The 26843-nt window shown below is 51.5% G+C and overlaps 2 protein-coding genes across 2 annotated transcripts in view; one reads left to right on the top strand and one right to left on the bottom strand.

Annotated features, from left to right (window-relative positions):
• The window catches only part of LOC147737168 (uncharacterized), a 63458-nt gene extending 43612 nt beyond the window's left edge, over positions 1 to 19846 (bottom strand). Inside the window, exons 1-2 of the mRNA XM_086918840.1 lie at positions 19722 to 19846; positions 17046 to 17164 (exon numbers count right to left, since the gene is read on the bottom strand). The gene's annotated coding sequence lies outside the window, so the exon portion shown is untranslated. The remainder of the gene's footprint in view (positions 1 to 17045; positions 17165 to 19721) is intronic.
• LOC147737166 (uncharacterized) overlaps positions 1 to 26843 on the top strand; it is a 498742-nt gene that overhangs the window by 213109 nt on the left and 258790 nt on the right. The window lies entirely within an intron of this gene.

The following is a 26843-nucleotide window of genomic DNA, read 5'->3' as shown; positions in this document are numbered from 1 at the left end:
GGCATTCAGGAGTCCAGTTGACCGCTTTGGGGTTCTTCTTGGATGTATGTTCTGTGAGGGGCCCCACAATGCTGCCATAGTCTTTTACAAAACGCCGGTAGTACCCGGTGAGCCCCAAGAAGGCTCTGACCTCTGTTTGGGTGACCGGGGGTTCCCAGGCCTGGATGGCAGCGATCTTGAGCTGGAGGGGGCCACCAGGCCGCTTCCCACTTGGTGTCCCAGGTAGGTCACGGACCCTTGGCCGATCTGGCACTTGCTGGCTTTGATGGTAAGCCCGGCCTGCCGGAGGGCGGTCAGGACCTCTTGGAGGTGGTGGAGGTGCTCTGCCCAGTGATGACTGTACACAGCAATATCGTCCAGATAGGCGGCGCTGAATTCCCCGAGGCCCGCCAGTACCTGGTTCACGAGTCTCTGGAAGGTGGCGGGGGCGTTTTTCATGTCGAATGGCATCACCTTGAAGTGGTAGTGGCCATCCGGGGTCGAGAAGGCAGATCGCTCTTGGGCCCCGGGGGTGAGGTCGATCTGCCAGTAGTCCGCTGTTAAGTCGAAGATGCTCAGGTAGCGGGCGGCCCCCATGCGGTCAATCAGCTCATCTGCCCGGGGAATGGGATGAGCGTCGGTCCTGGTGACGGCGTTCAAGCCCCGATAGTCCACGCAGAACCTGAGCTCGGGGGCGACGCCCGGGGCGGCGGCCTTCGGGACCAGCACGACCGGGCTGGCCCAGGGGCTGTCAGAAGGCTCGATCACTCCTAGAGCCAGCATTTTGGAGACTTCTGTTTGGATGCAGGCGCGTACTCGATCCGGTACTCGGTACGCCCTGTGTCGGATAGGAGGGCTATCCCCGGTATCCACGTCATGAAGGCACCAGGGGGTGACCCCTGAGATGAGGGGAAACAGGTCGGCAAATTGGAGCAGAAGGTTTCGACAGTCTTGGCGCTGCTCAGGGGACAAGGCATCGGAGAGTCTGACCCCTTCCACGGAGCCGTCCTTTTCGAGCGTCTTCAGCAGGTCAGGGAGGGGCTCGGAGTCTTCTTCAGTCCCACTATCGGTAGCCATCAGGAGGCTAAGTTCCGAGCGCACAAAGTGGGGTTTGAGTCTATTGGCGTGGAGGACCCGTAGGGGGTTCCGGGGTGACTTCATGTCGATTAGGTAGGTGACGGGACCCTTGCGCTCTACCACTTTGAAGGGCCCTATCCATTTGTCCTGGAGGGCGCAAGGTTCAACCGAGGACATTACCCAGACCTGTTGTCCCGGCTCGAACTCGATGGAGGAGGCATGCTGATCATACCATCGCTTCATGTCTTCTTGACTGGCTTCAAGGTTGGCCTTGGCAAGTTCCCTAAATCGCCGGGTCTGGTTACGGAGGGTCAGGAGGTACTTGTATACATCCGGAGGAGTCTTCTGAGGGGCCACCTCCCACCCTTCTTTGACCAGTCTGAGGGGGCCCCGGACGGGGTGTCCATACAGTAGTTCGAACGGACTGAAGCCCAGGGATTTCTGGGGGACTTCCCTGTAAGCGAACAGGAGGCACGGGAGCAGCACGTCCCATTGGCGACGTAGGGGTTCCTCCAGGCCCATGATCATCCCCTTGAGGGTGCGGTTAAACCGCTCTACCAGCCCATTTCCCTGCGGGTGATAGGGGGTCGTGAATTTGTAGGTGACCCCGCACTGTTGCCATAGGGACTTCATGTACTTGGAGATAACGTTTGTGCCCCTGTCGCTGACGACTTCCCGGGGGAAGCCCACCCGCGAGAAGATCCCCATCAGGGCTCGGCCCACCACGGGCGCCGTCACGGTCCGAAGAGGAATGGCCTCGGGATAGCGGGTGGCGTGGTCCACCAGGACCAGGATGAACCGGTGTCCTTGTACTGTCCGGGGCTCCAGGGGCCCCACAATGTCTATTCCCACCCGTTCAAACGGGGTGGTGACGATGGGGAAAGGCTGTAGGGGTGCTTTGAGTTTTCGGCTGCTCTTCCCGCTGGCCTGGCATGTTGGGCAGGCCCGGCAGTGGTTCACTACATCGTTCCGCATCTTCGGCCAGTAGAAGTGGGTCACCAGGCAGCTGTATGTTTTGTCCTGCCCCAGGTGCCCGGCAAGAGGCACATCGTGTGCCAGGTTCAAGAGGAAGTCTCGGAAGCGGAGGGGGACCACCAGCACCCGGCTGGCCCCCAACTCGGCAATCTTTTGCTCACTGTAGAGCAGTTCATTGTCTCAATAAATCCAGTGGGCCCCCGAGGTGTCTCCTGCGCTCTGGGTGAGGGTTTGCTGTCGGAGTCCCTCGAGGGAGGGACACGTTCTCTGCTCCTGTCGGAATTGTTCCTGAGTGGGGCCACCCTCTTGACGCCACTGGGCCAGTTCGGGAAGGTCCCGGAGCCGATCAAGTCCTTCTTCGCTGGGCTCCGGGGAGCCGGGCTCCGGGGCTGCACCTTTGGTGGTGATCGGCGGAGGGGGTTCCGGCCATTCTGGTTCTTCGGGGCTAGAGATGGCGCGGGCGGCCATGGACCGGGTCGTTACGCAGACCCATTCAAGGAGGCCCTGCATCCCCAGGTGCTCCCTTCGCTCAACGGCTGACCAGGGGGAACTTTCAAGGTCGTTCCCCAGGAGACAGTCTACTGGTGCATCATCGCGGACAGTCACTTTCAGCATGCCGGATACCCCTCCCCACTCGAAGGGGACGCAGGCCATCCGACACAGGCTCTCGGAGTTATCGGCCGACCGTACTGGGCAAAGGACATTTGGTAAGATCTGGTCCGGGGTCACCAGATGGCAGCGGACTGCGGTCCCACTGGCCCCGGTGTCGCGGAGGGCTTCAGCCCGGTGTCCATTAATGGTGACCCACTGACTGTACTTCTGCGTGTTGGCGGGAAGGGGCGCCCGCGGAACCAGGTCTCTTTCCCCTAGACAGACCAGGGACATGGCGGCGGGTTCCCACTCAGGCTGGTCTGGCTCGTACTCTTCGGTGTCTTCTTGGGCCTGTTCTTCCCCCAGGGCGGCGGCAGCGACCTGGCGGGGCATGGGACTCTGGTTTCTCGGGCAGTTGGGATCATTGGCGTAGTGGCCGGGTCGTTGGCATCGGTGGCAGGTAACGTTGGCGCGGAACCCTGGCCGCGTCGGAGGGCTTCCTCTTCCGGCCGGGGGCGGGGTGTTGCTGGTGGTGGTCACCGGGACGGTGTCTCTGCCCCAACCCTGGCCTCCTCCTCCCCCTCGGGGGCGATGGGGCCCCTGGGAGGCCCGGTTCTGTTCGCTGGGCCAGATTCGAGGAACTCGTGTGCTCTCCCATCGGTCTGCTTCGATGGCGAGTTTCCGCGGTTCAGTCAGTTTACTGTCAAGGAGGTGCTGCCTGAGCTCGACGAAGCAGTTATTAGAGAGGTGCTCCCATACAATAAGATCGAATAGCTGCTCGTAGGTGGTCACCTGGCTGCCCTTGATCCACCCCTCGAAGGCTCGGCTAAAGAAGTTCACGTACTCCACCCAAGTTGTACCCGGGATTCGTTTGCAGTTGCGGAACCTCTGGCGGTACATCTCGGGCGTGAGTCCGTATCGAGTGAGGAGGGCGGCTTTCATGTGGTCGTAGGACGTCATCTGATGGTCAGGGAGTTGCAGCAGGGCGTCTCGCCCTTCGTTGACAAACATCCCCCATATCCCGGCTCCCCAGTAGCTCCGGGGAATCCGGTGGGAGGTCATTGCTACTTCGTAAGCTTTAAACCATTGCTGGATATCATCGTTCCGGTAGTATTCCCTGACAACATCCTTGGGGATGTGGACCTTGGGGTCCGTAGGGCCAGGGGGGCTCTGGTGCCCGGAGACTCCGAGGTCTTTTTTCTGTCTCCGAATTTCTAGTTCCTTCAAGTTGCGTTCATGTTCGTAGGCTAGTCTTTTCTCTTCCAGCTCCCTCTGACTCTTTTTCTCTTCTCGCTCCTCTCGGAGCCGTAAGTGTTCCAGTGTTATTTTTTGTTCTGCCAATTTGAGTTCTCCATCTAAGCGAAGTCGAGCCAGTTCCAATTCGTGGAGCCGGCTTTTTTCCCGTTCTCGGGCCTCCTCGGACGAGAGGCCCGGTCTTCTTTCCTCTGTGGGAACGGTACTTGTTTCGGTGGTCTCGAGGCTTTGATTTTGGGGTAAGGGTGGTTCCGTCTCCACCCAAGATTCTAAGGCGTGTTTGAGGTCATCTTTCGTGCTCAGTCCTGTGGTAGCAATGCCTAGTTCTATACAGAATTGTTTCAGGTCCTTGTGGCTATATTCTTCTAGCTTCTCCATCAGGAATTTTTCGGTTGTTCCACTCTCCTTTGTCGTCATGATGGCTGTGTGTCGTGGGGTGAGTTACTCTCTGTACGATTATGCGTCGGCTCGGATCCCGCCACTGGCCACCAATGTTAGAAGGAGACCCGGAGGGTCGGCCGAGTACAGGGGGAGAGGCCTCCGGTGAGGGCCCTCTCCGGTAATCGTACAGACAGGTAACTTCCCCCCCACAAATGGACACCACACAGAGATGAGTTCTGCACACTTTTATATATATCTTGAGGCAAGGTGATAAGCGATACAGCTGGACCAGGATACGAGGATCCCGTTAATTCTAGTCTCTTTGGGGAAAACGGGTAGCGGGACAGTCTGAGTACCGGTCCGGTACAGAAGCAGCAAGAGATGGCGCTCACAAACCTCGAGCTGGAGGGTTCGCAAGGATGGGCGGCGGCAGCGCCAGCAGGCTTCGAAGATGGTTCACGATGAGGAGGGCTGCGGCAGCGCCAGCAGGCTTCGAGGATGGTTCACAATGAGGAGGGCCGCGGCAGCGCCAGCAGGCTTCGAGGATGGTTCACGATGAGGAGGGCCGCGGCAGCGCCAGCAGGCTTCGAAGATGGTTCACGAGAAAGAGCCGCGGCAGCGACAGCAGGCTTCGAAGATGGTTCACGAGAAGAGCCGCGGCAGCGCCAGCAGGCTTCGAAGATGGTTCATGAGAAGGAGCCGCGGCAGCGCCAGTAGGCCTCCAAGGATGAGTTCGTCTCGGTGTCTCTCGACTCCAGGATACAACTGCCTTCCTGCTCTGGAGCTGCCCCAGTTATAGGTCTGGCGCCCTTTGATGTCCGAACCCTCGCACTTGGAGGTCGGGAGGTCCGGGATGAGGGAGTCCAGACACCCAGCAGGGAGGTGGAGCCAGCGCCCGGGGAGGCTGGGGGCGATCGGCACCTGGCGGAGGGAAGCCATCGACACTCCTTCTCCCATTGACCTGCCAAGTGGTCTCTTCACCCCCTGGGTGGATGGTGGTGCCTCGATGTCGGGGCCTGGCCAGGCCCGGGGTTGGGGTCGATTCGAGGCCACGCGGCCTTGTCGTGTAGGGTCCAAAATGGCGGCTAGGCCGGGGGCAGTGGTCCTGGAAGGGGCCCGGGCCAGCCGATACCGGGGGATTCAGGAGCTGGAGTCCCGTCGGGGACGGGCCGTGGGTGGTTCTGGTGGGTTGCCGGGATGGTTCTTGATGAGGACATCGGAGGAGCAGTGGTCCGGGCCCCGCCATGCGGGGAGGGACCGGGCCTTCCACGAGGCCTGTCCAACATGGCCGATAGTTGATCTTATATTCATACTTTCACCAATCTCACATCTTATGACACAACATCCTCTGCCTACTATGCTCATCCGGAGTACTTAATAAAAGATCTACGACAAAGTGTCCTCTTGTGGTGCCCGCCAGGCATTGTAGCGCCGGCCTGGTGAGGAGTATAGCCCAATGATGAAGCATGTCACCTTCAGGTGAGTGAACGCAACTGGTCTTAAAAGCACATGCTTTCTAGGGTGTCTGCGTTCAGTTACAGATAATGTCTCTGAGACTGAACCTCTGGAACAGTATACTGTGATTTGATTGCCCTTCTGACCTACCGGCCATTTCCACCTGCCCTTTGCTGCTCTGTGCTTGCCAGGGACCTGCTTGTTGTTTGTGGCTGCCTTCTTTGACGGACTTTGCCAGGACTCCAGTTCCCAGGAGGCAGTGCACTCTTGCGACATTTCCATCAGGCCAACTAGGATAAATTAGCGTTGGGGGCTCCCGCGGCGCGGGCAAGCGCGGGCTCGGGCTCGCCCAGGCTAAGCCTGGGCCAAGGGCAGGCCCGTCCTTGCCCTTCAAAGGCCGGAGGAGGTCGGGCAGGGCCACCCCCCTTGAGTCTGAAAACAGGACACCTCCCATAGGGACGGACGCTAGACCCAGAGTGGCGGTAAGTGAAACGCCGGATACACTCTTTTTTTTAATTTATTTTTTTATTGAAGCCAAGGTTTGTCAACATAAACATTTGCATAAACCAGCATTATATCATAGCAAAAAGCCGAACAGCAAAAACAAATCTATTTGAACCAAAAGAATCACCATAAGTCGCTATCCCAGGTCACGAACTTGTTATACATTTCATAAAAGAGAGTTGATCAGGTATAAAAGTACAAAAATCCCGTAGAAAAAGCCCCCTGTAAACATTCACACAATAAATAGATAAATAGACAATTGACTAGGTCTTAAATCTCATTCTCACCCGCCATCAAACAAACTGGCCACTATATCCTCACCCTCTGTTTTAATCAAATCTCGAACCCCATGTTTTATTAAATCTATTAAGTCCCCCATTTCTTGCAGCGAAGGTATATTCACTTTTCTTTACCCTTCTCATCTTATGCCCAATGTTGACAGAATTAAGTCTGAGCGCCAATTTTGAAGGACCAGTGATCATGCAATCGCCATAGCTATGTACAGAAATCTAGTCACTGAATCTGCAAAATGGAGATCCAGGTCAAAGCCAAAAAGAATTAACCTGTCATTTACTTCCAACTGTAAATTGCATTCTTTTTCGAGATACACAAATACCTCTACCCAGTACACATTAATCTTTGGACAGCGGAGCATAATATGTGACCAATTGGCAGCAGGAAAGTTCAAACATCGGAAACATTGGGAAGACTGATTGGGGTACATTTTGGCCGGAGCTGCTGGGGTTCGATACAGCAGCCATTTACTAAAAAATAGCATCCTGGGGCAAATTTGCCCCTCTTAAGGAGCTGAAATTCAACTTGTTAATGGTGGTCAAAACAATGGGGGAGATTTCACAGTTTTCCTGTTCTGACCATTTCCTTAAAGCTTTAGATTCAACATCCAACTCCCTTACCGAGTTCAAATATTTCTTCCAGGCAACAGGCTTCTTGTCTGAAACCTTAACTAAAAGATCCTCCACCAACCGATTCTGAGCCAAAAAGGAAATAGCGCTAGTTTCGGCAAGATATTTAAATAAAGTGCCATAGGAATTCATTAAGATAAAATCATTGGTCAATGATTGGCGCATATCTACCTTAGACACCCAGATACCATCCCGTATAAAGTCCGAGATTTTAACAAACCCTGCTTCCACCCATTTTACAGCCAGATATCTAGGTTGTCTAACACCTATGAAGGGGAGAATTTCTTCTAACAAGGAAGCAGAGTTGATTGCAGGTATGGAATATTTTTTAAAGAATGCCTGCCTTCTTTTAAAAAGCCACTGCAAGCTCTTGTAGCGGACCAGCTTTGGAGTTCTGAACATTAATAGGGGAGAATGAATTTGGGTGTCCTGACACATAAGATTGATAAAAAAGTTGGTAAAACAATGTGTTTGTGGTGCGGGCTTAAACCTCGATAAATATTGTGCAAAATACGCATCATAGTAGCTTTTAAGATTGGGAAGTGCTAAACCACCCTGATCCAAGTCTTCATATAAAGTGCTAAGTGCAAGGTGTGGGACTTTCTTTGCCATATAAAGGCTGTAGACATTGACTCAACCTGAGAAAAGAAGGAATTTGATAAAGTGCACGGAATTGAGGCAAACAAAAAAATAAATAGCGGTAAAACAGACATCTTAATCAGAGCCACTCGTCCCACAATAGACAAAGGAAGTAAATTCCATCGGGAGAACAGCCCTTTAACTTTCTTTATTAGGGGATCAAAGTTTAATTTATATAGATCATCAATTAGATTTGAGAAAAATATTCCCAAAAATCTCTTTGGATTCGAGTTAACAGAGCCCCGGATATCAAGGTGTAGATTTATAGCGTCACTCCCACACTGAATAACTTCCGTCTTGCCCTTATTAATGCGGTATCCCCCTAAAGCTTCAAAGTCCTCAAACAACTTGAAGACCTTGGATTGCACCTCAACTGTGGGCTTAATTAAGAGCATGATGTCAGCAGCAAACAGCTTTATTTTGGGCATTGCTGTAATTGGAGGACAAATATAGACACAGTTACGAATAGCTGTTGCTAAGGGTTCAATAAAGAACGCAAATAGCACCGGTGATAAAGGGCAACCTTGCCTCGTGCCTCGCTTAATTTTAATAGATCCTATGGCCGGGTTGCCTGTCACCCCCTCCCAACACAATCCCCAAGGATGGGAAGACGGACGCAGTTCTGAACTTTTGGAAGGCGGGAGGGAGTTACCCTCCCGGCCGTATTTATTAAAATATGAAACAAAATTAAAACATTAAAATAACAGTTTCATATCCTGTACAATTTTCATTTATTACATTACGATGAAGACACGTTCATTGGCTAACGTTAACAAATCTCTAGTACAAAGGTTTTCCTAGCCGAGTCTAACATCCTGCGAATGCATACTTTCTAAATTAAAATTGTACATCCTAGCATTACGGGCCAACGGCAAGGTCGCAACCGGTGTCAGATCCCTACTACCAGAACTCCCCCCTCACGATGTGAGGGCGGGCCCGCAGAGGACTGTACCTCTGTGCCAACTCCAATTTCCCTTGTCTTTGCGGGGGCCCCCTATTTAACTCGACGCCATCTTAATGGTCGTCCGAGGACTCGTGTGAGGTGTCTAGAAGGTAGCGTGGACCCCCCTCCCACCCCACACTGTTTATCACATCCGCCGTCGCAGATATCCGGGCCCCGGGAAATTTGTAGGAGGGGCATCTAGCCGCCTCCTCCCCTGGAAGGGGCCTATGACCGACTTCCCTTAGGCGACCCCATACTTAGTGGGTGCCGCCTCCCCGTGTGAGGGGCCAATGGCCGCCTCCCCCAGGGCGCTCCCATCCATAATGGGTGGCGCCCCCCCTCTAGGGACCTTGAAATTACTGCTCACCGATCATGACCTTACCGCCCGACCATAAAATAAATACGACGTTTGTTTACCTACTAAGAAAGAAAATCACTGTACATTGCAATATTTATCCTATTACATATCTATTCAACACATCATTAAACTAGACAGTTATACTCCGCTCAACTAAGGAAGAAGATGTTTATGAAGCAAATCACTTTATTGCAATACCAAGATTGACATTTTATTAACCCCTAAACTAGGAGAGAAAAGATGTTATCAAAGCAATCATTTTATTGCAGTACTAACGTTGCCATAAGGGGCTGGTGGGTGGGTCAAAATTGCTCCTTGTTCTGTCTAGGGCTCACGTGCAACGAGAGGGTGCAGCTTCCAAGCACAGGAACAAGAGGATGCTTCTTCGGATTGCAGCTCCTTTTATTCCTCTTCGGGAGGGCGTGTACCCTCCTCCGGTACGCCTACGGGGCGTGGCCAACGGTGTAGGTGTCTAGGACAACCCTTCTTGGGCGGGAAAAGGCGCGCCCCGGCTACGCCGCTTCGGGCATACCAGCCGTGACACGCCCCCCACCCAAAATGGTTTCCCGGGGGGATCCGGGCCCCCTACCATACGTTCGGGGGGACCGAGTGGTCGCCCCTTTCCATTCCACTTCCGAATTGATGATTATACTGGCCATCGCGTTCTCATATAGGGTCTGAATTAAAAGTATCAATGACCTTGAGAATATTAAAAGAGTGTAAAATTAAAAATAATGTCTCCCAGACCACAAGGTCAAAGGCCTTTTCTGCATCTAATAATAAGATAAGAGACGGAATCTTCTGACCCTCAAAGTAATCCAGGGCTTCTGCGAGAAAGTGAGTATTAGTAGACAATTGTCTACCAGCTAGAAACCCATTCCGGTCAGGGTGGATCAAGTGCTGCAAATGAATTGAACCTACAAGATAAAAGTTTTGTACCGATTTTGTAGTCTGAGTTCAGCAGCGTGATCGGACGATAAGAGCTAGGATCCATCTTATCCTAACCTTTCTTTGGGAAACTTACAATGTTCCCCTGCCTAAAATATTACGGAACTGGCCCACCTTCTAATGAAGAATTAATCAGGAATTGAAAAAAATCTGAAAGTGCTCCAAAAAAGACCTTAAAAAATTCTGCGGGTATTCCATCTGGACCACAGGCCTTGCCATTCGCCAAACTTTTTACGACTTCCTCCAGTTCTGACAAAGAGAAAGGGCTCGCCATAGATTGATTATCTATTTCAGACAGGGTTAAGGATGGATTTTCTTGAAGGAATTTAGCAAGCAGTTGGCCATCAACCCTTTGTGATTTACCATAGATAGAGTTGTAGTGGGCCATCATAATGTCCCCTATTATCCCTGGGTCTTTTGTGGGAGCTGCTGTCAGGGGGCATTTTAATGCTTTAATTTGATTTGCTGCAGCCTGCTCTTTGGCCTGCCACGCCAATAGCCTACCAGTGAAATTAATTTCCTCATAAACCTTCTGTTGAAAGCGTTGAAAAAAGATCTCACTTTGGATGTTATAGGCAGAGCAGAGCTCACGTTTGGCCTGATCAAGAAGTTTTTTTATTAGAAACAGTAGGATCTTTCAAAAATATCTTGTTTAGGGCATGGATCTTATCTTAATGCTGTAACTTTTCCAGCCTAGCTTTCTTGGAAATGGCTGCATCTTTGCCTATTAATAGTCCCCGCACAAATGCTTTAAGTGAATCGCAAACTATATGGGTGCAGCAGACATAGTGTTCTGATTCAAAAATTGTCTAATCCCTAACTCCATGGACTTTACCCAGTCTTCATCATTTAAGTACTGCTTATTAAAAGCCCACCGTTTTGGGAGTCTCAATCCTTCCCCCAGATGGATTTCCAATGTGAGCATTGCGTGATCTGAGAATGCATTAAAAAAAAGATGTTGTCGCAAAAACTCTAACCCCTGGGAGATAAAAAACAATCAATACGGGAGGATACACATAGTGGACACTTCCTCCAGTGAATGAGTGGAAGTAATAGCTGCGGAACGGATTTTCCGCCCAGGCCTAGAGGCAGCGCCTTGTGCTTTGTGGACTCTATTTCATTTTTAGTGCCTTTCGTACTGTATGTAACGTAGGACCTGACCATAGTTCTATAGCACATCTGCGCTGTAACCGGTGGGAGTATCGAACACCACTCAGTATGAGTAAGCGGAAGGTGATTCCTGGGGTAGGGGGCGGGGTTAAGGGGACCCTTGATGCATTTCTTCAAAGAGCAGAATCACTGTTAGTCCACGAAATTCAGCTCACAGAAAAACGATTGTCGCTAGATACACTGCTAGAACATAAGCGATCATCAATGGACCCATAGCAAGGTCTAAAACACCAAGTAAAAGTATCCTCCAAGGTCAATCAAAGCAAGATAGTGGCAGCATCTCTAGTGCTATGGCTCATGGTCCCCATATGACACAGGAGGGTGGCTCCATAGCGAGGTCTAAAACACCAAGTAAAAGTATCCTCCAAGGTCAATCAAAGCAAGATAGTGGCAGCATCTCTAGTGCTATGGCTCATGGTCCCCATATGACACAGGAGGGTGGCTCCATAGCAAGGTCTAAAACACCAAGTAAAAGTATCCTCCAAGGTCAATCAAAGCAAGATAGAGGCAGCATCACTAGTGCTATGGTTCATGGTCCCCATATGACACAGGAGGGTGGCTCCATAGCAAGGTCTAAAACACCAAGTAAAAGTATCCTCCAAGGTCCATCAAAGCAGGATAGAGGCAGCATCACTAGTGCTATGGCTCATGTTCCCCATATGACACAGGAGGGTGGCTCACTTATGTACCCTGATGACCTACTTATAACGGATTCTGACCCTGATCGGTCTCACATTAGTATTGAAGAGGTGGAGAAGAATTCCAGCGCGTCCACTCCAGTGTTTGACAGGCCAGAACAAGGGCCATCAGAGTTGGTAGCCTCTAGGGCCAACTCAGATATGGGAACCATAGTAAGGGGGCGGAGAAGTGATCACAAGATCAAAAGGTGCAATAAAAGACACATCTACTACGCAGTTGGTATCACCTCTAGCTGACGAAAGGACCCGGGGCACACGATCAGGGGGGAGGAGGGCGATTGTTTCAAAGCCAAGATCAAAACAGAAGGGTGCCGTAAAGACCAGCAGAGTGAACACTGCCGTGGGACCCATTTGAAGCACGCAATGTTCAAACTGTGGGAAGATGGGGAGCGGACAAGGAATGGAAGATCTATTAAGGTCAAACTTAGAGCTCCTTTTTTCCACCCATTTGGGACCGGTGCTCGAAAGAATTGAGGTTATTGAGGAAAAAGTATCTCGGCTATGCGATCAGGGGAATAGTGTGCCAGGTAGAATTAGGGGACCGAAGGAGGGGGGAGCAGAAGCCTCATCATACTCAAAGCCCACAACTAGTTATGAGGGTCAAGGAGGGGGGCACCGCGAAGGCGGGCAGTTGGGCAAAGACAGTGAGGGCACCAGCAAGGGTGCCTTGGCAGGTAAAACGAACGGGACTACCCTAAGCATAAACAGTATGGGGCCACCTAATACGGTTTGTCCTGACACAGCCCAGAGGGGTTCGGAGGGAAGAAGGGCCATAGTTAGTGAAGAAGAGTTAACAATGGCGGACGCTGTGCAGAGCACTAGGGGTTTACTGACATTGGATCTCCCCCCAGCCTCAAGCACCTACACAGTGGTCCTTGTAGGGGTCCTACTAACGGGGATGAGAGGCAGGAATCCCCGCGCACTCTAATTAACAAGACAGCACATTGGCTAGTCAAAAACACGGGTTTCAATATCACACAACACAGACATATTCTGATGGCAAGGAGGGTGGCTTGGATCGGAAGTAGCAGAAAGAGCTTTGCGGGTGATTGTGTGATTTTGATTTCAGGTATCCAGAGTTAGTCAATGAGCTCCTCCATAGTCAATCCAGGGGTCAATACCAAGGGGATGGAGGGTCCAGTATCAGACTGCTCCCCTTGGCTTTTTTCTATAGAGATATGGCCCATAGGAATATGCAAGGTGACCATAGAAGGAAAAGGATTGCATCAGATGGGGGGCCAGCTAGTTTCACTCATTAACAGATTTGCACCTCTCGACTGTGCTGCATCCCTAAATGAAATAGATTGACTGGTGGGGGGGTTGAAAGACGAGAATAGCGCGAGGGGGGAGGGGTCACCCATAATAGGAGACAATGAAGGTCCAGGGCGCACACAGTCAGATGAATCCAATGTCAATGTGAGAGTTATGGAGCCCCGTGGGAGAAATGTGGAGAAAGATGCAGGGAATTTGGGTGAAGTTCCTGTAATGCCCACTAACCCTACAACTGTCACGGCAGGCAGTCAAATAGTGGGAGAGATTAAGATCATATCCTGGAATGTAGCGGGCTTAGCCTCAAAAATCAAAAATCACAACTCGCTATCGTATATTAAGAAACATCAAATAATCCTCCTACAAGAAAGATGGGAGTACATAGTAAAACCCAGGCAATAAAAGGCTACAAAATGTTTTTCGTCCCAGCACGCAAGTCAGCGCCGGGGAGGGCAAGGGGGGACTGCACACTGGGACTCACATATCGTAATAAGTGTTTTAATTTAACTGTTGTAAATTTCTCAAATTCCATTACTCCACGACAAACTCTCCGATGCCTAAATGAATTAGGGGCTCGGCTGGCAGGCATGGAGGAGGAAGGGGCACTGTGCTCCCAGCTAGTATTAGCAGGGGAGTTCAACTGTCACCCATGCCCCTTCCTAAGAATAAATGAGGGGAACTGGTCGGCTTGCCGATTGTAGAGGGGTGGCACCTGAATCACACAAGGGAAGGAGGAGCGCTGAATAAGATCCTGGGCAGGCATGCCATAACATATACCATGGATTTTAATGGTGGGGAGGGCAATAGTACGGTCACCCCTACTTTCAAAGGTAGGGCGAAGGGCACTATAATTGATTTTATTTTCGTTACACCCATGTTAAAGTGTCAGGTTACAAAGTTTGAGAAAGAGGTTAGCATTTTCAGCGACCATAACCTACTTCTCCTGTGCATCATAGATCCAAATGCTGTACTTCTACCACAACGTAGGAGGTCCGGAGGTTTGATTAAAGCCACTGACCAAGGTAGGAGACTAAGGTGGGTCAGCACGGACAGTGAGGCATTTTACAGAATCTTACTGACACAGGCCGAGTCCAATGCTTGGAAGTGTTTGGACTTGGAGGTTGAGGGCGCAGACCTGATCAAGGCATTTGAGGGAGCGGCTAAACAAATAGATGGCTTACTTAGTAGCAGGTAGATCAACTAGGAACACAGTGCACCAAGGTGGTTCGATCATGACTGCACCCTCGCCTTGAGGGATCTGAACTCGGCTCTGAAATGCGTACCTAGGGACAGAGGGAAGGTATCAAGCTGCAGGGCTAGGTACAATAAAACACTAAGATGCCGCAGAACCGTATTGTAGAACCAAGCATGGGAAAACTTGAGAGAAGCGGCCGAGACAAAGGACTCGACTGCTTTTTGGAGAGTTGTTAATGAACCATGCTTTCAGGATTCAAATAAACCCAAGCTGGCCTGCCACATCCTCCCAGAAACCTGGCTTGAGCATTACAAGGGCCTGTATAACCATGGTAGGATTGAGAACTGGAAAGTGTGAACCCACCCCAGATTACCTTTTCCTTGGGAGAAATATAGGCGGGGATTGAGAGGTTAACCCGTAATAAGGTGCCAGGACCTGATGGGATTCCACCAGATCTCCTCTTAAGCCAGAAAGAACTCTGGGTGCCCATGCTCACCAGAGTAATAAATACTGCAGTACAAACAATGATGCCAATATCCTGGTCTACGTCCACAATAGTCCCCATATTTAAAAAAGGGGACAGAAATAGCCCTCAATGCTATAGGCCTATTTCATTAATTGATGTTACCGTGAAAGTGATAGGTAGGGACATTCTTAACCGATTGATTGATTGGGCGGAGGAACATAAGATCATTACGGATACCCAGTACGGGTTTAGGTACGGCCGCTCCACCACAGATCAATGGCTTAATTTATATCTCCTGACAGCCAAGTACACCGTAGCCAGTGAGGGGACGGAGTACATGGCTTTCATGGACCTCACCGCGGCATTTGATCGAGTAAATAGGAAGACATTGTGGGGACTATTGGGGGCCTTGGGAGTTGACCCTGGTCTGGTAAATATATTACGGACACTGCGTCAGAATACTTCTGCCCAGGTCAGATATGATAAGGAGGGAAATGTCACAGACCACGTCCCATGCTCAAGGGGAGTGCGGCAGGGATGTATTTTGGCCCCCTTCCTCTTTACTTTATATATAAAGGGTTTGACCCAGGCGCTGGTGGCTCTAGGGGTGGACTGCCCGCAGATAGGTTGGAGAGGGATACCGGTGTTACTGTATGCAGATGACGCAGTACTCTTGGCCCGCACTGCACATGGACTGCAGCGCCTCATAGATGGCTTTGTCCATTTTATGGATAGCTTAGATTTGTCACCGAACCTCACCAAATCATATGTTATGGAGGTAGGAAAGGACCATCCAGCAACACTAAGTATACAATAGGCACACAGGGACTGGAAAAGGTCAAGTCATTTTCATATCTGGGGATCATGTTCGACAGTCGCCTTAGTTTTAAAGCCCTTGTGGAGGAGAAATGCAATAAACTAATTAACTCAGGGGCAACTATGAATTTTGCAAAGAGGCTAGGCCGATGGTCTCCAGAACGAATCCTGAACCTCTACAGTTCTGTAAGCTGTGCAAAAGTTTTATATGGTAGTGAGGTCTGGGGCTTTATAGACCCGCTTAAGTTACAAATAGAAGGAAACAAATATTTGAGGCGGGTACTGAAAGTCCCACAAAGCATTTCCTCCTACATCGTTCATGAGGAACTGGGTATAACCATCTGTGCGATAGGCTGCAATGGAAGCCCCTCGTATGCTGGATTAAGGTATAGACAAACCCAGAGGCGGCGTTAAGTCAACAAATAATATCAGACTGCATTGCACGAGCACAGGGTTACAATATTCCTTGGATTAAACACATCAAGGAAAACCTGTTAGCCATGGATTGTGTTGAATATTTTACCCACCCGACCAAATTGCTATCTAAGGATAATGGCCGTATTAAGTCAGAATTTTTAAACAGAGGCAAGTCAAATAGGGAAGCAAGAGAGCTGACTAAGCCATCAGTAAGAACTCATCAGTTAACAAAGTCGTGCCTGGGCATGGAACCTTATTTGTGTCTTATTTACAATCCTCAAGACAGATTTTTCATGACCCGTTTCAGGCTAGATGTGTTACACCATACTTTGGCGGTTCCAGCAGGGTATACAAAGCATTTGGAGAGTAAGGGCTCCTGTGGCTGCGACCAACTGTCTCCACAGGATACACTCCATTTGGTCCTACTATGCCCATTTTACGCTTACCCTAGGCGACTATTTTTAAAAGGTATTTTAAGGAAGGCCAAGTTCAAACAAGTTAAGGTGGCCCTACTGTTTCTGAAATTGTCAGTAGAACCTTTAACGCTTTTCGGTGTAGTAAATTTTCTAAGATTAGCGATGAAACTCAGAACCAGTAGAGGGGAGGAATAATGGTCCTGTGTGTTCAATATTTGCTCTGATTTGCACTATACTATGGATGAAACATTTTAACCGGGTACCTCCTTGTCATTTCTGTAAGATGATCCCCGTGCCAAATCATTTATCTTTTATGTATTGTTGTTAAACAGGTTTTTAGTATGGTTTTTATACTGTATGAGATATTGTTTTTTAACACTGTACTTTTATGGTATTAGTTTATGCCGAATAAAGTATATTTTGAATTGACTTGATTGTGTTTTATTTTAACAAATGTACAAAGCAGATATTGGTGCTTGCTTGTTTCACAAAAATTATCGGATACCTGCCTCGGAGCGCACTTCTTACAGACGGGTATGGGGTTATCATGTTGCTGCTACAAAGTCCTTACCTGTGTGAGTTATCGGGAACGATGCAGGGGGCAGACACAAACCAGCCACACATGGAGATCAATGACAAATACTGAAGAATTAACTGAGCTTCCAAGCTGATGACCATTACTTAATTGACCTTGAAAATAAAAGACACGTTTTTAGTATCCTGGTGACTCATGACCATAAAAAACAAAGGTTATAAATTCAATATTGTATCAAATTCTTAAAAAATGGAACTGGATGTGCTGAATCGGAAGTTGTCCCAGGTCATGCGTGACACCTTCCACCACTATCGCTTATGGGACGTGTAGTTTTGTTTTTCTCATTAAAAGGATGGGCTCTAAAGTCCCAGTGTTCTAAGCGATGTTGGTCAAAATCAGAGGCCTGACGGAGGATGAAGCATGACATGGCTCTGCTTAGCAGTGAGATGAATGACAGTTCCCCAGCCCTTCCATTCTTTGACAGATAGAGGCTCGTTCGCCATTCATATTTTTTTTGCAATGACAAAGAAACTTTTATTGGAGCTTCGGTCAACTGAAGAGATAAAACCCCTGGGCATGTTTAATTAACTACTGACAAACATGAACAATCAAGATCATGAGTTTCTGGAAAACTATCAAGCACCCAATCAGGATCAGCCACCTTTCACACCCAGGAATTCTTGAGGCTTGGCTTTGGAGAGGATGAATTGCATGTGGTATAAGCAGTGGCGGTTGGTACATAGGGGTGAATAGGGCGTTGCCCCACTGGCCTCGGGAGTCGGGACGGGGAGGAAGACAAGAGAGACACGTACCGCACGCACGCAATGCAGCAGCGTCAAATCAATGAACTGCTCACTGCCCCGTGTGTCACAAATTAAATTCAGTCAGTCTGACTCTGACTGTTTTGTTTTTTTTTCATCAAGGGACGGACGATGACGAGGGCACAGCAGGTCAGAGACCTCCTGCGCATGTGCTGGCCGGGGCGAGGAATATTGCTCGCCCTGGAAGCACATGCGAAAAGAGTGATGTCACCATGAAGGGAGTGGCGTAATAAAGGCAAAAAAGGCCTGGTTTCAAATGGGTATAAAAGGGGGTGGTGATAGACGGAGCATCTGAACCAATTAAACAGTCACACCCAGTCAACAGATCTGGATTTAATCCATCACTGTTCTTTAGCACACTCTGCCACACCAGTTCAGACATGGCCATATGTAAATCAGTCTGACTCTGTGCCTTATGGGAACAGTCCAGCCCGAAATGCCAAGCCATGCCTTCCCTGGACTGTAAACAAGCTTCCTAGGACCGGTTTCTCGCATTTCAGCTGAACAAAGCGGTCCATCACCACCCCCTTTTGTACCGCTTTGTTCGCCATAAGTTGGCAGGGTATGCTCGGACGTAGGTCCCTTGCTCACTTTGCCACTGGATTCGACAAGCCTGGCTGAAGATGGCTGAAATGCCAGAAACTGGTCCTAGGAAGCTTGTATCTGGAGCGGAGACACCCGCGAGCAGCAGATTAACAGCAGCCGCATGTGTGCATTTCTCTTCTGCTGCATTGTTTTCCTGCCCCGAGGAAAGGAATGGCTTACTTCATTTAATTACAGTGGATGCGGCTTCATTTTGCATACGTTATGCGACTTGATTGGTAAAAGAAATAAATGAAATACCGCTATTCCAAATATTGGCAGGTGTAGCTGTGACGTTAAATGGGTGCTGTGTTGATGTGTGTGACTCTTTTTGTATCAATACATCTGTCTCCCATTCCATGTTTGCATTGAGTAAAAGACAGCCTGTTTCTGTTTACCAATCTATGTACAAGCATTTGTAACGCAATAGGTCTCGCAATTACACGAGTTTAAGCTATTGGTATTGTAAATGACAATGCCTTTTATTTATGTTTTTAAAACGAATCAAAAATAAAAGGCATTGTTATTTGTAATTTCAATAGCTCAAACTCGTGTAAATGCGAGACCTATTGCAAATGATTGTTTTGTAGAAGCACCCCATACTGCTCTTTCACTTTAATGGCGACCCACCCCTTTCTTTAGACACGGCTCGTCTAAGAAAAGGGGCCCGGCCAACATTAAAGTTAATGCGCTGCACGGGCGTTTTTACAAACAGGCATTTGCAATGCAATAGGTGTCGTATTTACAAAACTCTGGTTAATGCAAGACCTATTGCATTGCAAATGCTAGTTTCAATTTACCATGAGCAATATCGACCTTTTTCAAACAAACTCTTTTCCATGTGCACCTTTTGCATTTTCGTGCTAAAGCAATACATATATTTTTGATAAAACAAAGAGGGTGGCACATAACTCAGCAGGCCACAGGTTGGTCATTTAGACTCAAATGTGCAAATGGCAGGTCAATACACATGTCCAGCGCTTACAAATCCAAGGGCGTGAACACACATCTTTCTGGGGGTTGGGGCAATGCACCAGTGAGAAAAGACCAGGTAGAATGTACTATTTTTCACAGTTCTCCCATTAGAATCTAGATAATCTTGATAACTATGCAGTGTAAGCATCTTGTAGAGTTAAGCACTTAAAGGAAATAGACCCCAGAGCTGTGAACACTTCACAACTAATGTGCTTGCACCATTTGCTTTGTGGAAACATCGAGCTGTAAGAAATAACACCAGAATCAGTTCCTATTGTAAACATGTTGTTACATTGAACAGAAAAATGAGAAGACCGAATGCACTCAACTATACCTCGAACAAGAAGCCAGGTGCTTTGAAATTCCGTTTAACAGTATCCACTCTTCAAACACCCGCCATGGGGCCCCTGAGGAACTAGAAACTGAGACCCCTTGTCCCAGACCCACCCGGACGCCCAGTGACCTGTAAATGGCGCCTGTGCCAAACAACCTATCAGCGCAGGTTAGAGGCTTTGCATTAACTGCGCATGCGCTGAGGATAGACTTACTGGATTTGCATATTGATTAACAACTGCGCATGCGCGGAGGACTGACCACGGCTGAACATTGTCTAGTGATTAACAATTGCGCATGCGCGGAGGTCTGTCATTTCGTTCCCACTGCGCAGCACCCGAGCGAGAGTTACAACCACCTGAGCATGCGCTGAGGACAGACATTGCCGCGAGTGCGGGTTGAAGATTGTCTATTGATTAACAACTGCGCATGTGCGGAATACTGACACTATGATCCCACTGCGCAGCACCTGAAGGAGGGTTACTGTGGGCCTGTTGGGTGAACCACTGCGCATGCGCGGAGGACAGACACAACTCTCAGGCCTTATATTAACAGCTAAGCATGCGCGGAGGACAGACACAGCTCTCGGGCCCTATATCAACTGCTGAGCATGCGCGGAGGACAGACAGCGCCCCCTGTACCGGTGTACTATCAATAGACCCACCCCATCTGTCTTTACACCCCCGCGTTTCCACGCATGCGCATAATTCTGCGCAGCCACACTATGGTCCATGTCTTGGCCGCATGTATTTTTAAACTCCCCACTCTTCTGCCGGTTTAGTGCGCATGCTCGTGATTGCACTTTCAGTTTCAAGATCCAGACACCGGAGTCACCCTTTCGCAGGAAGCAGATTTAAAAAGAAAAACTCAAACACACTGATATAACGCAATGTAGGCAGACACGGCCTACAAGAGCAGGAGAGAACTGGGAACACTGCTGCGCTTTAACAAGAGATTTAACAGCTAACTGTAATTTACGTATTATCCATATTAAATGTATACAGCTGTCCTATATTCACAGATTTGGTTTGAGAGAGTTGGCCGCTGTAGGCGATGCTCACACACCTGGCGTGGTATTGTGAAAGAGTTTTGGGCACGATCCTGGAAGCGGTGGGTGGCACCTGCTATTGTGTCAGTTGGGACTTATTGGACACTTAAAACCACAGGACTGGCAGGTGCACTTTTGCTAGCAAAGAGGAAAGTGGTCTAAACTGCGAGGGCAGAGGTGTCCCAAATTGCAGCACTCGTTAGTGGATATCACATGGTGTAGGGATCAGTGAACCAGTATGTGGAGGGGTTCCCAGGACCGTCCAGACCGAAGGACATTTGGGCCCCCTTTAGTGCATATTTGCTGACAAATCAATGTAAAAATTCACCTGATGGCTTAGCCAACGTTTGATCTTTCGGCCCGTTCCTGACCCCCTCATGAATATTCTTTGCTGTATAAGAAACAATATGTTGTGTAACCGCCCCGAGTACAGTAAGAGCAATGTGATGTACTTTTGTATGAGTTATGATTGACAAAATCAATCAAAATTAAATAAAGAAGACCTGGCTTTTTCACCAACACACAGCGCCCAGATACCCCTAGTGATGCAATGCTGCGCTACACAAATGCTAATTGATTGATTTGTGTTTGTTTTTATCCTGTTAATATTACTAACAAAAGATAGGACAGGAGGCCTTTACATTCCTTGGGAGCTTTGCTCTTAAAGGCGCTCATTTCATAGCAGCAAGGTATTTTCAAGCGGAAACGCCTACTTTATCAGTACAACCTTTTTGTCACCAATTTCTTTACAGCACTTTCAGGCACCCAAAGCTGAAAGCACAGTTTTTAAATAGTTGAAATAAATAACGTTAAGAAAGAGAGACAAGGAGCAGAGAGATGGGGGGACTGGAGGCAGGTATGGCTCGGCCGTTACTCTCAAAAGCCTTAGGTAGTAAGTACTCAAAACATATGAAGGTCTCACCAATGAGAAAGAAAGAAGGAAGTGGAAGAGTTAGAAATAGAGAAATAATACATTGAAGTGAGTGGCAAAGAGAAGAACGGCGTCAAGGAAATAAGAAAGGAGGGACTGGTAGGAGACAGTCTGTGGGAGCCTGTGAGGAGACAGGCGCAGGGAAGAGACAGTCTGTGGGAGCCTGTGAGGAGACAGGCGCAGGGAGGAGACAGTCTGTGGGAGCCTGAGAGAGAAGAGACAGGAGCAGGGAGAAGACAGTCTGTGGGGACCAGAGAGAGAAGAGACAGGAGCAGGGAGGAGACAGTCTGTGGGGGTCTGAGAGAGAAGAGAAAGGAGCAGGGAGGAGACAGTTTGTGGGGGCCTGTGAGAGAAGAGACAGGAGCAGGGAGGAGACAGTCTGTGGGGGTCTGAGAGAGAAGAGAAAGGAGCAGGGAGGAGACAGTCTGTGGGGGCCTGGGAAGAGACAGGCGCAGGGAGGAGACAGTCTGTGGGAGCCTGTGAGGAGACAGGCGCAGGGAGGAGACAGTCTGTGGGAGCCAGAGAGAGAAGAGACAGGAACAGGGAGGTGTTAGACGGACCGGGAGGGTCGGCCGAGGATAAGGGGAGAGGTCTCCGGGGAGAGCCGTCTCCAGCGATCGTACAGACAAGTAACTTCCCCCCCACAGACGTACACCACACAAGGATAAGGTTCAACGATACTTTATAAGCAATTCTTTAAGTACGGTAGAATGGTACAAGGAGGTCCGGACTCAGGGGTCCCCTCGATTCTGGTCTCTGGATTGGGAAAAGGGTAGCGGGACAGTCTTGTTACCAATAGATGACAATAGCTCTCAATCCTCGAGCTCGGCGTTCTAGATGATCGGGCCGCGGCGGAGCCAGCAGGTCCCGAGATGGACGAAAGAAGCGACGGTCCGCGGCGGAGCCAGCAGGTCCCGATGAAGATGGTAGTTACAAACGGTCCGCGGCCACGCCAGCAGGTCCCGACGACGATGAAGGTTTACGAAGGTTGCGGCAGCGCCAGCAGGCAGGACGATAGTGCGCAAGGCAGAGCTACGGCAGCGCCAGTAGTCCGTCAAGGATGAGTTCTTCTCTGCGTCTCTCGACTCCAGGATACAACTGCCTTCCTGCTCTGGAGCTGCCCCAGTTATAGGGCTGATGCCCTTTGATGTCCGGACCCTCGCACTTGGAGGTCGGGAGGTCCGGGATGAGGGAGTCCAGACACCCAGCAGGGGGGTGGAGCCAGCGCCCGGGGAGGTTGTGGGCGAGCGGCACCTGGCGGGGGAGAACCATCGACACCTCTTTCTCTCATTGACCTGCCAAGTAGTCCGCTCACCTCCTGGGTGGATGGTGGTGCCGGGATGTCTGAGGCCTGGCCAGGCCCAGGGTTGGGGTCGATCGGGGGCCACGCGGCCTCGTGGCGGAGTGTCCAAGATGGTGCCCAGGCTGGGCGCGCGGGCCAGTAGGGGATCGGGCCCACGAGGTCGATATGTTCAGAGGCAAGGGTCCCGGAGGGGACGGAAAACGTGAAGTGGTGGTGTGTGACACTTGAGGGACCGGGCTCGGGCCTGGTCGGGCAGAGGGGGAGCGGCCCTTCATGTGGCCTGTCCGGGAGGTCCGGGATGAGGGAGTCCAGACACCCAGCAGGGGGGTGGAGCCAGCGCCCGGGGAGGTTGTGGGCGAGCGGCACCTGGCGGGGGAGAACCATCGACACCTCTTTCTCCCATTGACCTGCCAAGTAGTCCGCTCACCTCCTGGGTGGATGGTGGTGCCGGGATGTCTGAGGCCTGGCCAGGCCCAGGGTTGGGGTCGATCGGGGGCCACGCGGCCTCGTGGCGGAGTGTCCAAGATGGTGCCCAGGCTGGGCGCGCGAACCAGTAGTGGATCGGGCCCACGAGGTCGATATGTTCAGAGGCAAGGGTCCCGGAGGGGACGGAAAACGTGAAGTGGTGGGACGGGGCTCGGGCCTGGTCGGGCAGAGGGGGAGCGGCCCTTCATGTGGCCTGTCCAACATGAGGAGACAGTCTGTGGGAGCCTGTGAGGAGACAGGCGCAGGGAGGAGACAGTCTGTGGGGCCTGAGAGAGAAGAGACAGGAGCAGGGAGGAGACAGTCTGTGGGGGCCTGTGAGGAGACAGGCGCAGGGAGGAGACAGTCTGTGGGGGGCCGAGAGAGAAGAGACAGGAGCAGGGAGGAGACAGTCTGTGGGAGCCTGTGAGGAGACAGGCGCAGGGAGGGGGCGGTCTGTGGGGGCCTGAGAGAGAAGAGACAGGAGCAGGGAGAAGACAGGAGCAGGGAGGAGACAGTCTGTGGGGGCCTGGGAGGAGACAGATGCAGGGAGGAGGGCAGTCTGTGGGAGCCTGTGAGGAGACAGGCGCAGGTAAGAGACAGTCTGTGTGGAGATTGAGAGAGAAGAGACAAGAGCAGGGAGGAGACAGGCACAGGGAGGAGGGCAGTCTGTGGGTCCTGAGAGAGAAGAGACAGGCGCAGGCAGGAGACAGTCTGTGGGGGCCAGAGAGAGAAAAGACAGGAGCAGGAAGGAGACAGTCTGTGGGGGCCTGGGAGGAGACAGGCGCAGGGAGGAGACAGGAGCAGGAAGGAGACAGTCTGTGGGGGCCTGGGAGGAGACAGGAGCAAGGAGGAGACAGTCTGTGGGGGCCTGTGAGGAGACAGGTGCAGGGAGGAGACAGTCTGTGGGGGCCTGAGAGAGAAGAGACAGGAGCAGGGAGGAGCCAGTCTGTGGGAACCTGAGAGAGAAGAGACAGGAGCAGGGAGGAGACAGTCTGTGGGAGCCTGTGAGGAGACAGGCACAGGGAGGAGACAGTCTGTGGGGGCCTGGGAGGAGACAGGCGCAGGGAGGAGACAGTGTGTGGGAGCCTGTGAGGAGACAGGCGCAGGGAGGGGGCGGTCTGTGGGGGCCTGAGAGAGAAGAGACAGGAGCAGGGAGAAGACAGTCTGTGGGAGCCTGTGAGGAGACAGGCGCAGGGAAGAGACAGTCTGTGGGGGCCTGAGAGAGAAGAGAGAGGCGCAGGGAGGAGACAGTCTGGGGGGGTCTACAGAGGGAAGAGACAGGAGCAGGGAGGAGACAGTCTGTGGGAGCCTGAGAGAGAAGAGACAGGAGCAGGGAGGAGATAGTCTGTGGGAGCCTGTGAGGAGACAGGCGCAGGGAAGAGACAGTCTGTGGGGGCCTGAGAGAGAAGAGAGAGGAGCAGGGAGGAGACAGTCTGTGGGAGCCTGTGAGGAGACAGGCGCAGGGAAGAGTTAGCCTGTGGGGGCCTGAGAGAGAGAAGAGACAGGAACAGGGATGAGACAGTCTGTGGGGGCCTGGGAGGAGACAGGCGCAGGGAAGAGACAGTCTGTGGGGGCCTGAGAGAGAAGAGAGAGGAGCAGGGAGGAGACAGTCTGTGGGAGCCTGTGAGGAGACAGGCGCAGGGAAGAGACAGTCTGTGTGGAGATTGAGAGAGAAGAGACAAGAGCAGGGAGGAGACAGGCACAGGGAGGAGGGCAGTCTGTGGGGGCCTGAGAGAGAAGAGACAGGAGCAGGGAGAAGACAGTCTGTGGGGGCCTGGGAGGAGACAGGCGCAGGGAAGAGACAGTCTGTGGGGGCCTGAGAGAGAAGAGACAGGAGCAGGGAGGAGACAGACTGTGGGAGCCTGTGAGGAGACAGGCGCAGGGAAGAGACAGTATGTGGGGGCCTGAGAAAGAAGAGACAAGAGCAGGGAGGAGACAGGAGCAGGGAGGAGACAGTCTGTGGGGGCCTGGGAGGAGACAGATGCAGGGAGGAGGGCAGTCTGTGGGTCCTGAGAGAGAAGAGACAGGCGCAGGCAGGAGACAGTCTGTGGGGGCCAGAGAGAGAAAAGACAGGAGCAGGAAGGAGACAGTCTGTGGGGGCCTGGGAGGAGACAGGCGCAGGGAGGAGACAGGAGCAGGAAGGAGACAGTCTGTGAGGGCCTGGGATGAGACAGGAGCAAGGAGGAGACAGTCTGTGGGGGCCTGTGAGGAGACAGGTGCAGGGAGGAGACAGTCTGTGGGGGCCTGAGAGAGAAGAGACAGGAGCAGGGAGGAGCCAGTCTGTGGGAACCTGAGAGAGAAGAGACAGGAGCAGGGAGGAGACAGTCTGTGGGAGCCTGTGAGGAGACAGGCACAGGGAGGAGACAGTCTGTGGGGGCCTGGGAGGAGACAGGCGCAGGGAGGAGACAGTGTGTGGGAGCCTGTGAGGAGACAGGCGCAGGGAGGGGGCGGTCTGTGGGGGCCTGAGAGAGAAGAGACTGGAGCAGGGAGAAGACAGTCTGTGGGAGCCTGTGAGGAGACAGGCGCAGGGAAGAGACAGTCTGTGGGGGCCTGAGAGAGAAGAGACAGGCGCAGGGAGGAGACAGTCTGGGGGGGTCTACAGAGGGAAGAGACAGGAGCAGGGAGGAGACAGTCTGTGGGAGCCTGAGAGAGAAGAGACAGGAGCAGGGAGGAGACAGTCTGTGGGAGCCTGTGAGGAGACAGGCGCAGGGAAGAGACAGTCTGTGGGGGCCTGAGAGAGAAGATACAGGCACAGGGAGGAGACAGTCTGTTGGGGTCTGCAAAGGGAAGAGACAGGAGCAGGGAGGAGACAGTCTGTGGGGGCCTGAGAGAGAAGAGACAGGCGCAGGCAGGAGACAGTCTGTGGGGGACAGAGAGAGAAGAGACAGGAGCAGGAAGGAGACAGTCTGTGGGGGCCTGGGAGAAGACAGGCGCAGGGAAGAGACAGGAGCAGGGAGGAGACAGTCTGTGGGAGCCTGAGAGAGAAGAGACAGGAACAGGAAGGAGACAGTCTGTGGGGGCCTTGGAGGAGACAGGCGCAGGGAGGAGACAGTCTGTGGGGGCCTGGGAGAAAAGAGACAGGAACAGGAAGGAGACAGTCTGTGGGGGCCTTGGAGGAGACAGGCGCAGGGAGGAGACAGTCTGTGGGGGCCTGGGAGGAGACAGGCAGAGGGAAGAGACAGTCTGTGGGGGCCTGAGAGAAAAGAGACAGGAACAGGGAGGAGACAGTCTGTGGGGGCCTGGGAGGAGACAGGCAGAGGGAAGAGACAGTCTGTGGGGGCCTGAGAGAGAAGAGACAGGAGCAGGGAGGAGACAGTCTGTGGGAGCCTGTGAGGAGACAGGCGCAGGGAAGAGACAGTCTGTGGGAGCCTGTGAG

This window comes from Lissotriton vulgaris, chromosome 1_1, assembly GCF_964263255.1.
Source record: "Lissotriton vulgaris chromosome 1_1, aLisVul1.2, whole genome shotgun sequence".
In the NCBI taxonomy this organism is placed as follows: Eukaryota; Metazoa; Chordata; class Amphibia; order Caudata; family Salamandridae; genus Lissotriton; species Lissotriton vulgaris.
The sequence above is the reverse complement of the archived record's forward strand: the minus strand, read 5'-3'. Positions and strand labels throughout refer to the sequence as shown.